Genomic DNA, 12,116 nt, shown 5'->3' with positions numbered 1-12,116 from the left:
CCAAAAGAGGCCCGAGGGATTACATATAGGGAGTTTGTCAAGAGATCACTACGGGGTTACATTGAAGGGGAAAAAGCGAAGCACCAGGTGTTCGCAACATGCCAGTCGTCTCGTGGTAACCGGCAGCGCCAAACTGGGGGAGTGAGAGGCTGGCGGACCGCAAGACCACCTCGTTCCTATGCTTCCAAAGTTGCCAGCAACAGAGAAGAAGGGATCACGTCGAGTGCAGGGGTGGGATGTGCTCCAGCTGTGTCACCTCCCAAAGGCAGGGAACGCTCAATGCCCCAAGGACGAACACTTGTAAAGCAGCCCAGGCCGAGTGTGCGAAGGGGCACTCAAAGATGATGTGGTCAGCGGTCTCCAGTGCATTGCCACAGAGATCACAGGTGGCATCCTTCACAATGTTTTTGAGCAACAGTTTGACTTTGCATTGGATCCTCTCCTGAACCAACAAACAACTAAGTGAAGAATTGGACCCTCGGCAGCGCTCGATTTCGCCACACAAAAGCGTAGTAGGCGTAGTGCTCGTCACGTTCAGTCTTGAGAATCTTGTAGATGGGAGCGGTAGGGAGGGCACCTTGAGCAGTGAGCAAGGGGGGAACATCGAGTATCCTCAATTACCGATAATTCGACACCATCGATGGACCTCCGCAAGTTCCATGATGGCCGCGTGAGAGAGGCGCGGGACCAAATGTGCAGGAAGAACCTTGGAGAGCACCGTGCGGACCGACGCCATAGTGTTAGTGGCATGGCTATGTGGAGTAGGGTAGGCATCGGCAAGTCACCCACTACTGAGCCATTCATCCTCCCAGAACGAGGTAGATTGGTTGTCACCCAAGGCTACCATGGTGAGCACACGATACGCGGCAGGAGCCCCTAGAGGGAAGGCCAGTGTGCACCTTCGAGCTCACCTTCCATAGTAGAGAGGTCAATGTGCGCGCGCACCTAGTGCACCCATGACGAGTCTCCGGGGTTGGGCAGCCTGTAGAGCACCTTTAGCAGGAGGCAATTGTTCTGGACGCGAAGGTCCATCACGCCGAGGCCGCCTTCCTCCCGTGGCTGGCAAACCTTATCCCAAGCCACGAGACATGGAGCCTTGCTGATTTTATCCTCACCGGACTAGAGGAACGCACGACGGCGCGCATATAGGGCGGTCACCACGCTGGGCGACAATTCAAGAGCGCACATGGCATAAGTGGGTAGGCTGCTGAGGACCACATTGACGAGGACAGTGCAGCCAAGTGGGCCAAGCAGGGACACTTGCCATCCAACGAGGTATTTGTCAGCCTTGGTGATGATAGGTGAGAAGGTTGTCAACCGAAGCTTCTCAGTGGAGAGAGGGAGCCCAAGGTATGTCTGGGGAAACCCTCCCGCCGACAGCCAAGCACATAGGCACGACTCACAAACTCTCTCCAAAAATTGATCTAAAGTCTAGTGGCTAGGGAGAAGGCGACGAGCAGGCGCTTGAGGTGAGTGACGTCTTGGAGGTCAGCCTAGAGCAAAATGAGGGTGTTGTTCGCATATTGGAGCACTAGACAGCTAAGGTGTTCGGCGATTAGGTGGCGCACTCCGTCGTTGGCCTTGATCAACACTTGCAGCACATCAGCGATGAGAATGAACAGGTAAGGGGAGAGAGGGTCCCCTTGGCGTAATCCGTGGTGGCATGTGATCTATGGTCCCGGGCAGCCATTGACCACGACGACGGACTTGGACGTGTGAGGAGATTGTTGATCCATGTCTGCCATTGGTCAGGGAAGCCCCACACTGACATTGTCATGAAGAGGTTGTCCCAATTGACCGTGTCGAAAGATTTTGCAAAGTCCAACTTGAGGACAAGAGTCGCGACTCTTCGCTTGTCACAGCATTGAACCAATTCCAGGGCGTAGATTAAGTTCTCGGAGATGGATCAGCCACAGATGAAGCCGGTCTAATCAACGTGGACCAATGTTGGGATCTCATGCTGCAGAGGGGAGACAAAGCATCTTCGCCACGAGCTTGAGGCTGTAGTTCTGTAGGCAGATTGGACAAAACGCATCCACGGTGACCGCGCTGGCGTGCTTGGGGAGCAGCACCATGTAGGAGTGGGTGATGCGCTCAAGATCAGTTGTGCCATCCTGAAAGGAGTGGAGAAACTCCATGACCCACAGCTCGATGGTGCGCCCGACCACCTAGTAGAAGCTAGGGCCGAAGCCGTGGACATTCCATGACTCCAAGTTAAACACACGAGCATTCGATGTCATTGGGAGGTCGGGAGCACCGAGCTACAACAAGCAACTAGGGCCGCTACTCGAGCACCAACCATGGTGAGAGACAGGGACGCACACACGTCGAGCCTAACGAGGAGAAGAGACAACCTAATGAAGACACGTGACCAACCATAGATGACATAACGACGCACAACAAAGACCATTTGTATGCTAACAGGATGTGGCAAAGCAATAGTCCGCGTGCTAACACTCGCTTTGGCGATCATCCCTTAGCAACCGACACCGAATCCTGGGCAACAGTGGCAGTCTTGCCCATGCCAGCCACTGCAATGATCTTGCAAAGATCTGCATGAGAGATTGGCTTCTTGGTCCTGTGCATAGGATTCTTCTTCGTGACGAGCATCTTCAACTCATAGGAGCATGATGCAAGGTTGTTCTGCAGTGCTTTGAGCTGCACCACACGCATGGTCATATCCATGAAGTGGGTGGGCTCCTTTGTCGCCAGATGCTAGCTGCAACGAGCACCAATGCCCCGGGCGCGAGTGCCCGCCAGAGCCTCTGGGTGCCAGGCTAGCAGCAGTGGGGCAGCCGTGGTCGTCGGAGTGTGCGTGGTGATCGTGATCACCAGTGGAAGCGAAGGAAATGGGGCAAGAGGGTACTCATGGATGAAGCCCACGAAGAAAGAGGCAGGCAAGTTCAAGTAGGAGGCGGCAAGGATGCTGCCCTATTGTGGAGGAGTGAACACGCGGTGGTAGGGGAAGGAAGGTGGGGTGGCGGGCTCATGTATGGGGAGATTAGGGTTTGTTGCCGGAGTAGGTGGTGGCGGCCCAAAGAATGGGACCAGGTTGCTGAAAGTGTCCAATTGTTCAGCACATAGCCAAACCCGCGGGGTGGTTACGCGAACAATGGAGCTCGAACCACTAGGGCACATGATCCACATGTCGTCTGGGATGTCAAGCTACCTATGTAGCTCGATGGTGAAGTGGAGTGAGGAGCAATCGAACCCGTTGAGGTAGGTAGGGTCGAGCTCAGCGACGGTGCCGAAGCTACAAAAGACAGCACGTATGTTGCCCTCCAACCAGAACGTGAGGGGGAAGTCGAGAATGAACAGGTGATCAAGCCACTCGAGCAAGCGGAGGAACTGGTTCTAGGTCTCCACTGAGCGCTCGAGGTCCAGGTGCTCACCATCGTGAAGTAGTGGGGCCAGGCTCATGGCAAGCTGACGATCCGGAATGGTGCCGAAGCGGAGCAACATGGCCCCACAAGATGACGGAAGAACATTCAAGCGAAGGCCAGGGGCAATCGAGTGGAAGGCGTCGCGTATGAACAAAGATGGGTTGGCCGCTGTGTTCGGGCTGAGGAACGCATAGGCAAAATGCATCGCGTCGGCCCAGCGACCCTGGGAGACCCAGATCTCCACAAAGTTGAGAGGCCCATCATCGAAGTTGGAGTCGCTCTCCACTTCCTCCTCGTCATCGCTGCCTGCATCGGTATGATCTGCTGGCGCCACTGCTCGGGGGGAGGACATCCGAACGGGTGAGGCCATCATGGGCGGAGAGAGGTTATCTCGCGAGTTTGCTGGGGATGCCGCAAAGACCAGCAGACTGGCATCCGTGGGGCGCGTAGGGCTCATCGGGAGCCCGACACTGTTGGGTATCGACGACCCATAGGATCGCGCACACGACCACCTCGTATCCGACCACGGTCTCTTTGACCCCGACCAGTACGAGACTGACTAGTACGTGTCCAAGCATGACCAGTCCGGAGATTTGCGGCTGTGAGCGAACAACCAGTCCTCTGACCACGTAAGCGACCAATAGTACCAGAGTGATTACCCGAGTGATTACCCGAGTGACCAGTCGTGTTGTACTCGTCCACGTGTCCACCGCGTACAAACTCGATCACGCGATCATGTGGCTATACGTGAGTCTCAAACTTCCCAGCGTGGATACAAGGATGAAAACTCAATGAGAACAGAGAAGCAGGATTAAAAAACTCTCTGGAGGAAATTTTATGACTCTACTCAACTTATATGAACTTGCGACATTTTTGACTTATCTTAGCATACAATCCAGGGATTACAAATCTATATTTATAGTGATCGGCTAACTCCGAATCATAACATGAATCGTGCCATCCCATGATCCTTGATTCTGGACTCTAATTCTGACTCGAACTAGACCCGTGCACACCGCACGTTACAAAGTCCTAAACACATTCGAACTAAGACTCTTACTTGAATACAGCTCCAAGCTGTGTAAAAAGAATCCCCGAGGCCCACGACCAGGATTAAGTCCAACATACTCCCCTTAATCTTGATGTGGGCCAAGATCATGAACTCCCAATAGATGTCGTATGAGCACCAGCTTCACAGCCGGCAATGCCATCATCAGAGCATCAGCTCGCTGCTCATCCGTGCATATGAAATCCACCTCAATCTGGCCTCCTTCAACACACTCACGAATGAAATGAAACTTGGTGTCAATGTGTTTACTGTGGCCATGAAACACTGGATTCTTCATCAATGCAATCGCTGATTTGTTATCAGCAAACAATTTGACTGCTTTGGGCTCTTCTCCTGTTAGCTCCCCCAACAGACTTCTAAGCCATAGTGCTTTGCATGCCGCTGTTGTTGCCGCCATGAACTCAGCCTCGCAAGAAGAAAAAGCCATTGTTTTATACTTCTGTGAGTTCCATGACACCAAGCTTTCATTAATGTAGAAAGCCATACCTCCAGTACTCTTCCTGTCATCCAAGTCACCAGCGAGATCACTGTCCGTGTAGCCGGTGATCACCTCTGTTTCTCCTCCTTCGGTATACACAAGACCATAATGCACGATGCCCTTCAAATACCAAAGAATTTGCTTAACTACCTTGAGATGCATCACCGTGGGCTTCTCCATAAATCTGCTTGCCACTTCGACATCAAAAGAAAGATCGGGCCTTGTATGGAGTAAATACCTCAGGCAACCAATGATGCATCGATACTCAGTTGCATCAACCGACTGTCCATCTGGATCCTTATGCAGTTGCACCCTTTGTTCTATGGGGAATTTTTTGGGATTGCAATCCAGCATACCGAATTGACCAAGGACCTTCTTCACATACGTTGTTTGCTTGATTGTAATTCACCCATCTTCTTGCGCTACCTCAATCCCAAGATAGTAATTAAGTAATCTAAGATCGGTTATCTTGAACTCACTCATCATCTGCTGCTTGAATGTCATGATCTCTTCTGGACTTTCTCCTGTCACAATGAGATCATCAACATAAATTCCGACAATGATTCCAGCCCGACCTGTTCTCTTGTGTATATGACATGATCCTATGTACATTTGCTAAAACCAATCCATTTCAAGCTCCTATCAAGCCGTATGGTCGGCATTGAGAGGATCCTAGCCTGGAGAAGCGTGAGCTTCTGCTCGATGGTTTGGAGCCAGTGGTCAGTATTGAGAGGATCCTCAGCCTGCGTAAAGGTGGGCATCTGAGTTCTAAGAAAATCTGAGAAGTTGTCCTGGCGTCCGGCTCCACCTCCTCCTTAAGAAGATGTATTGCGCACAAGAGTTTCAAGGAGTGTCGTCTAAGCTTGACGGTTTTGTTCTATTTGCATGAGATCATACGCCATACTCGACGGTGGAGGATGTGGAGGGTTGTTCTCATTAGAACCCTCGGGAAGATCTCCGAGATATTGGCGAGTTCTCATCATGTTGTGACGATAAGATGAAAGAGGGAAAGGTAAAATTCTGATATAGCAACATAGCATTAGCTTGATATCACTCGCTTACATGCAGAATACCATATTTTTGGAAAATGCATGCTATATGAGCAATAGGGAAATGATGACATGCTCGATCCCTATCTATACGTTTCTTTCCCGAGCATATCTCTCCGCAACAAACATCAAGATCACATGCACTTATATACACAATGACTACCAATCATCACCCTTCATGCTACCTTCTATTTCTCGCTTGAACGGTGCTTGTGCATCTTATCGCACAAGTGACATTTCATACATTGTTGCCAACGTATTCACTTTTCGTACCGTCGCCTTACAGAACACCCCATGTAATCGCCACATGGGTAGACGACCATAACTACCATCGTATGGTGGATGTTCATACATTATTTCTAACATGTTCACTTTCCGTACCATTGCTATACATAACATAGCAGGCCCTTGCCTCGCCCTGGTTAAGCCCCCGATATTTATCGCCATCTGGATATGTTCCTTACCTTTTTCGTGGATGCAACATGATTCACAAAGACATCATAATGCTGAAACAAACAACTTAAATGAAACAACCAACTGTACATCACACTTAGGGGTATATTATAGCAATTTATACATATTAGCATGAAGAGATAAAAAGAAACTTTAGTTGGTTGCTTTAGTGGATTCGACACCTTACTAACCCATGTCTTAAAGTGTTTTTAGGCTACTTCATTAAACCAAGCTATAATACTATGTTGTGAGGAACTGTCCAAATAGTATTTCAATTAATCATTAGGATAATCATTTGCTTAATCACGACTATGATGATTAACCGGAATACCATCCCGGTAGTCCCGGCACGTGTTTTGTACCCAAGATTGGAACACATGCCTTTCCAACACATAACATCATAACAAAGATTAAGAAAGAGTGAGTAATTAAATTATATTACAAATTCTTAAGTATTTAACCATTTACATCAAAAGGGAGCTAAGAGGATAAAGAATAGATTACCTTCTAACCAAACTAGAAATTACGCAGTGGAAGATTAACATCTGTCAACACCCAAAATCTAGGTAAAGCTATATGCCCTTAGGCTCCACCCAAAAGCACGCCACATGAGTAGTTTGCACTACTCATTCCTTCCTGCCACCTAGATCGATGGGCGTGAAGTAGCCAAACACGAGCTCATCCTCATCGGTAGAACCTAAAAGAGCAGCATGAGTATGAAGGTACTCGCAAGACTTAATCCATAATGGGTATATATAAATAACCCGACTCCAAGGAGAATGCATTAAGGTATTAGCAAGGAATCAGCCACATGGTTAAGTAAATTTCATAAGCAAAATGCAACTTTGAATACACATGTGAGCTTCTATACTTAACCACTAGTACCATTCTATCCCATAATCACCACAGGAACATATGTAACTGGAACCATAATAAGCATATCTGCATAGAGAACCAGCTCACCCAGAACCCAACATGCCATACCATAATATCCCATATTTGTGACTCTACGACCAATGCGGATGGATAGAAGCATGCTCATGACCTAGAGCATGACAATTCGAATTGTTCTACACCCTGCATGGGGTACAACTTTACCTACACGACCCCAGTCTATCCTCTTGGCCCCCGAGATAACCTTTCTCATACCTAGAACTATCCACTTGCACATGCCCCTAAAGCACTAGGGTTACCACGATCATGTCCCGAACACCTCCAGCTATCCTCCACTTTGCTTCTCCTTTATTTTTCTTACGCGTCATAGAGACGCACGGCAAGTGTCACCACGGCGTATGATACTCGTCTCATTCATCCATTATCCAAATATGTGGTTATACAGAAAGTGCTAAAGCCAACGGCACTGACGGACGGTGCTTAAACGATACAAGTGGTCTATGGCATACGGGTTTCTCTCTCGACCTACCCCTAGCACCGCCCACATCTCGCCTCATCCTCACATCATTGTCATTACGGTTGTAAACAATAAGCCCTAAACTCATGAACAACAGTTGAATCATTGCTTGACTTCTACCGAGGACCTATGCACTACTAAGCATTTCAAATAACTCTTAAGTTAGACATCAACAATGTTATCTAGGCTACAGGGACATGGATCATCAACAACTCAAGATAGAGGTAATGCAATTCATCAACATAGGTTCTACCCACCAAAACCTGACAATGGACTCACTACTCATGCAATCATACATAAAGCGTAAGTTATCAAGTTATACAATATGAGATCTAAAGTAGTAGGTTGGGTATGCTTAGATGCTTCCCTTGCTGCTCTCATGTTTGACTGATACTCCCGACGCAACACTCATAGAACTCAAGTAGATTGGCGTCACCTTTAGTCGCTTGGACCGTCAGCACAACGCTATCTAAATGAATCAAGAATGCATTGCATAAACAAATGAACGATGGAAAAATGTGCAAATGATGCATGCTTAGATAATAATAGAATACTGTGCAAAAGACCACCCAATGATTAGGGTTTCAAAGTTTGAAACCCTGGATAAGATAATCTAAGTGCACAAAGCCTTAAAGAGCTAGCGATCAGACCGACATGCAAGTAGCGGTCAAACCGCGAGCATGTAGAGAGTTTAGGGCCCTTGCGGTCAGACTTAAGGCGTGATGGTGGTCAGACTGCTGATCAACGATCAGACTGGCCCTAACTACGGTCTGAATCCTAAATTTAGATATTTTAAACTGACCTACTGGCGGTTAGACCAGCCCTAGTAGCGATCAAACCGTCAGACCCTGCCGGCAGCACCTTCACGAGGTCACCAACGAGGACTTCGGTGAAACTTTCGACAACGAAGGGCACCAAAATACTCCATAGGACTAAGGGAATGTATTCTATGATTGTTCTAATGACATGCACAATTTGAACATGTAAAACCCCAAAAATAAGATCTAGACCTAGTATTCATTAGGGTTTCACGGCAAAAATCGAAACAACGATCACATAGGGCAAGGAAACGATGAGAAAACGGTAGGAGGATGTTTACCTAGGCATAGAGGAACTTTGTATTGGATTGGAATCCTCCAAGGAAGCTTCAATCCACTAATTGGACTCCCGGAGGGTGAATGAGCTTACGGAGGAAGAAACGGCGAGGAAACCCTTTTCGCGGGGAGGAAAGGGGGGAAAGCTCAGGGAAGTCCTCCGGGTAGGTCGTGGGAGTCCCCACCTCCGATCTTTGGCTATCGACATGTCGATTAGGAGCTCTCTCTCTCTCTCTCTCTCTCTCTAGGGTTTGTTGGAGTGAGAGAGTGAATGAGAGGGAGAGAAAGGAAAATAAGGAGAGAGAAAGAGTGAGAGAGGCGATCGACCACTTAAGGGAGTATCTGTGCGCTGACTGTCAGACCATGGGAAGGGTCAGTCAGACCACGAGAAGCCCACATGGCAAGCCTACGTGGCTGTCCACCTAGCAATCAGACCGTAATTCAGCCTGGTCAGACCACGAGAAGGGTTTTTGCTGAATTTTGTTCTAATTTCTCCCTCTTTTCTTTCTTATTTCTTTTCTTCTTTTCTCCAAGTTATTTAGGGTCTTCCTATATCTTACTATACCATTTTCACACCCGAAATATCCAAAATAATAACTAATCGCATAAAACATACCGCCATAATGATTATGCATGCTAAGCCCTATAATTAGCATTTTGAGATGTAACAACCATCTTCCAGTTTGCATTTGGCTTCTATCAAGCTCATGTGGCCGCTTAGTCTATAAATTTCAAGGCGGGCCTCTCTTCAATAGGTGATAAAAAAAATGTAATAGCATTCTTCTTTTTTATGTGCTCATATAAAATTGTGAAATACTGGCATGATGTTTATAGTTATGTACCATTTACCTCTAAAGAGGTTGTTCTGAGTCATTATTACACTATTAAAAAAATTGATTGAGATGCGCCTAAAACGAGTAGGCATATTAGTGAGGCATTAATTCTTCTTTATGAAATTATTCGTAAATCATAATTTCTGAAAAACAATATTGTGCTCTTTTTACTTGACTTTCAGATGCTCAGATCTTTGTCCTCTAAAAGGACGAGGAGTAAATTAGTTCTATCCTCAAAACATTATGAATGCAAAACCGGAGAAACATGTACTGAGGTACAAAAGAAAATGAATGCTGATTTTTAGTGCCTATTATGTGATTTTGCCAATTTTGTCCTTGCAATTTTTCCTTCTTTTTACTCGCTTCTTTATACTCTTTAATTGTTTACATGGCTTCCTTTATAGGACATCTTTACCATTCCAAGTTCTAATCCATGTCTTCAGGGTTTAATATCTTTAGGAAGAACTGGCCAACCAGACCATCCAACCAGAGAGAAAACAGTGAAGAATAATTTGGTTTGTATAAAAAAATAGTTGAAAATGCATATATTTATGTCTTTAAAACGAGAATGAAGTATTGTTTCTGAAGCCGCATCTCATGATTATGCAATTTTGTGTGTAAAAATCCACCAATTCTCACTATATGTTTGTTTTCTGTCTGTTTTACACTGTAGTCCCTTTATATTAACTATATTTTTTGGCATTGTTGGTCACATTAGTTGGATGTCTGGAAGGATCTTTCAAGTGAGGTATGTTTTGTGGTGAATGCTTATACTAAGGTGCGACATTAGCTCTATTTTGATAAGCTTGGGACCGACAATAGTGATTAATCATTTGAGTTGGCAAGTTTTTATCACTTTTATGGTTTTTGAATTCCTCTAGACAGTGATAAGCCAAGACAAATTTGGTGCTCTAGCGCTTGGTAGCAATTTCTGAGCTCAAATGGTTGGTGTGGTTCCTCTTCCATATGCTACGCTATGTCTGAATCTGAATGTTCTAGAATCTCTTTGCATTAGTTCCCTATTTTACTTTTGGTTGTTTCCCGGTGTCCCCTACTCCCATGTCTGACACAATCATGATTGGAAAAATTGAAAATAAATATATTTGGTTGATGATGTGAAAAGTTCAACTAAATAGAACTAATAGACTCAATAGTATAGTACTATAGATTATCTCAATTTGTAACGTCACAGGATGAACTCATAGGTATGAAATTGGCTAATTAAGCCGATGATAAAATATGCTATATCGTAAAAATATGCATCCCTATTGTAACATAAGAACACATAACTAGTCCCTATAAATTATCTATATTTCACACATCAGCTAAGAACGTATATAGGTTGCGCGAGACTGAAGGAGAGGGATCGATTGAGTGGCATATATACGTGCGAACAGAACTACTTTTGGATCCGTAATTTTGGGGAACATTTGTATCTTGACTGCTTGTAGACTGGATACACTCATACACCCATGGCCATACAGTGATGGCGTGAAGGATGAACAGTGAACAGCGCAGAAATTCGCGCGTGAGCATGCTCGCTCGCCCAAGACGCGGCGACCCACGTACTATCCCGTGACGGCCCACCAGCAAACCAGCCCACACGAGCGCGCGTAATGATTCACGACAGTTAAGTCATGTTTATTTTTTATAAAATTTTCAAGCTAAAACTTTATTTAAAAGTTTTGACCTAAACTTTTTCCAAAAAAAAATTCTCAAAAGTTTAAACTAAATTTTTTCTTAAAAGTTTTGATAAAAAAGTTTCTTACAAAAGTTTTCAAAAATAATAAGTGGCCGAGGAAATTTTTTCGAAAAAGAAAAAAAGAGGCCTATCAGAAAGGTGTGTGCGGAGCCAACTCAAGCGCGCGAATTAGCCAGCCCAGACAGGCGGCAGCATGTCCATGCATGTGGCAGCTTGGACCGAGACAACCCAGCTAGCGCTGTCATGATAAAAAAATGTTTTTTTCCACTCCATCAGTGTCTGTTGGGTTCTTGAGCTTATTATATAGGATGATGTTATTTTTTAATGTCTAAAAATAGTATCTATTTCAGGAAAAGCGCAGAGCCATTGAATCTCCATCCAACACGCCACGCTTCAACCTCTGTTGGATCCCGACGCTAGCTCATTCTCCTCGCCTCCAGCCCACCTACGACTATCTCCCGCAGTGTCTATCACTAGATCTATGCCCACTACCACTATCATGCTAACATCTTCGTTTTGGAGCTCTCTTGCTCTGGCACCCGCTCATCTGCGACCGATGGTACCCCAATCGCCTCGTCGCTCAGCGTTCATGTGCGTCTTCTCCGTCGGACCGGCCTCCTTCCCCTAGAAGCTCTTCTAATCCC

This window comes from Phragmites australis, chromosome 3 (genome assembly GCF_958298935.1).
Source record: "Phragmites australis chromosome 3, lpPhrAust1.1, whole genome shotgun sequence".
Lineage (NCBI taxonomy): Eukaryota > Viridiplantae > Streptophyta > Magnoliopsida > Poales > Poaceae > Phragmites > Phragmites australis.
The sequence above is the reverse complement of the archived record's forward strand: the minus strand, read 5'-3'. Positions refer to the sequence as shown.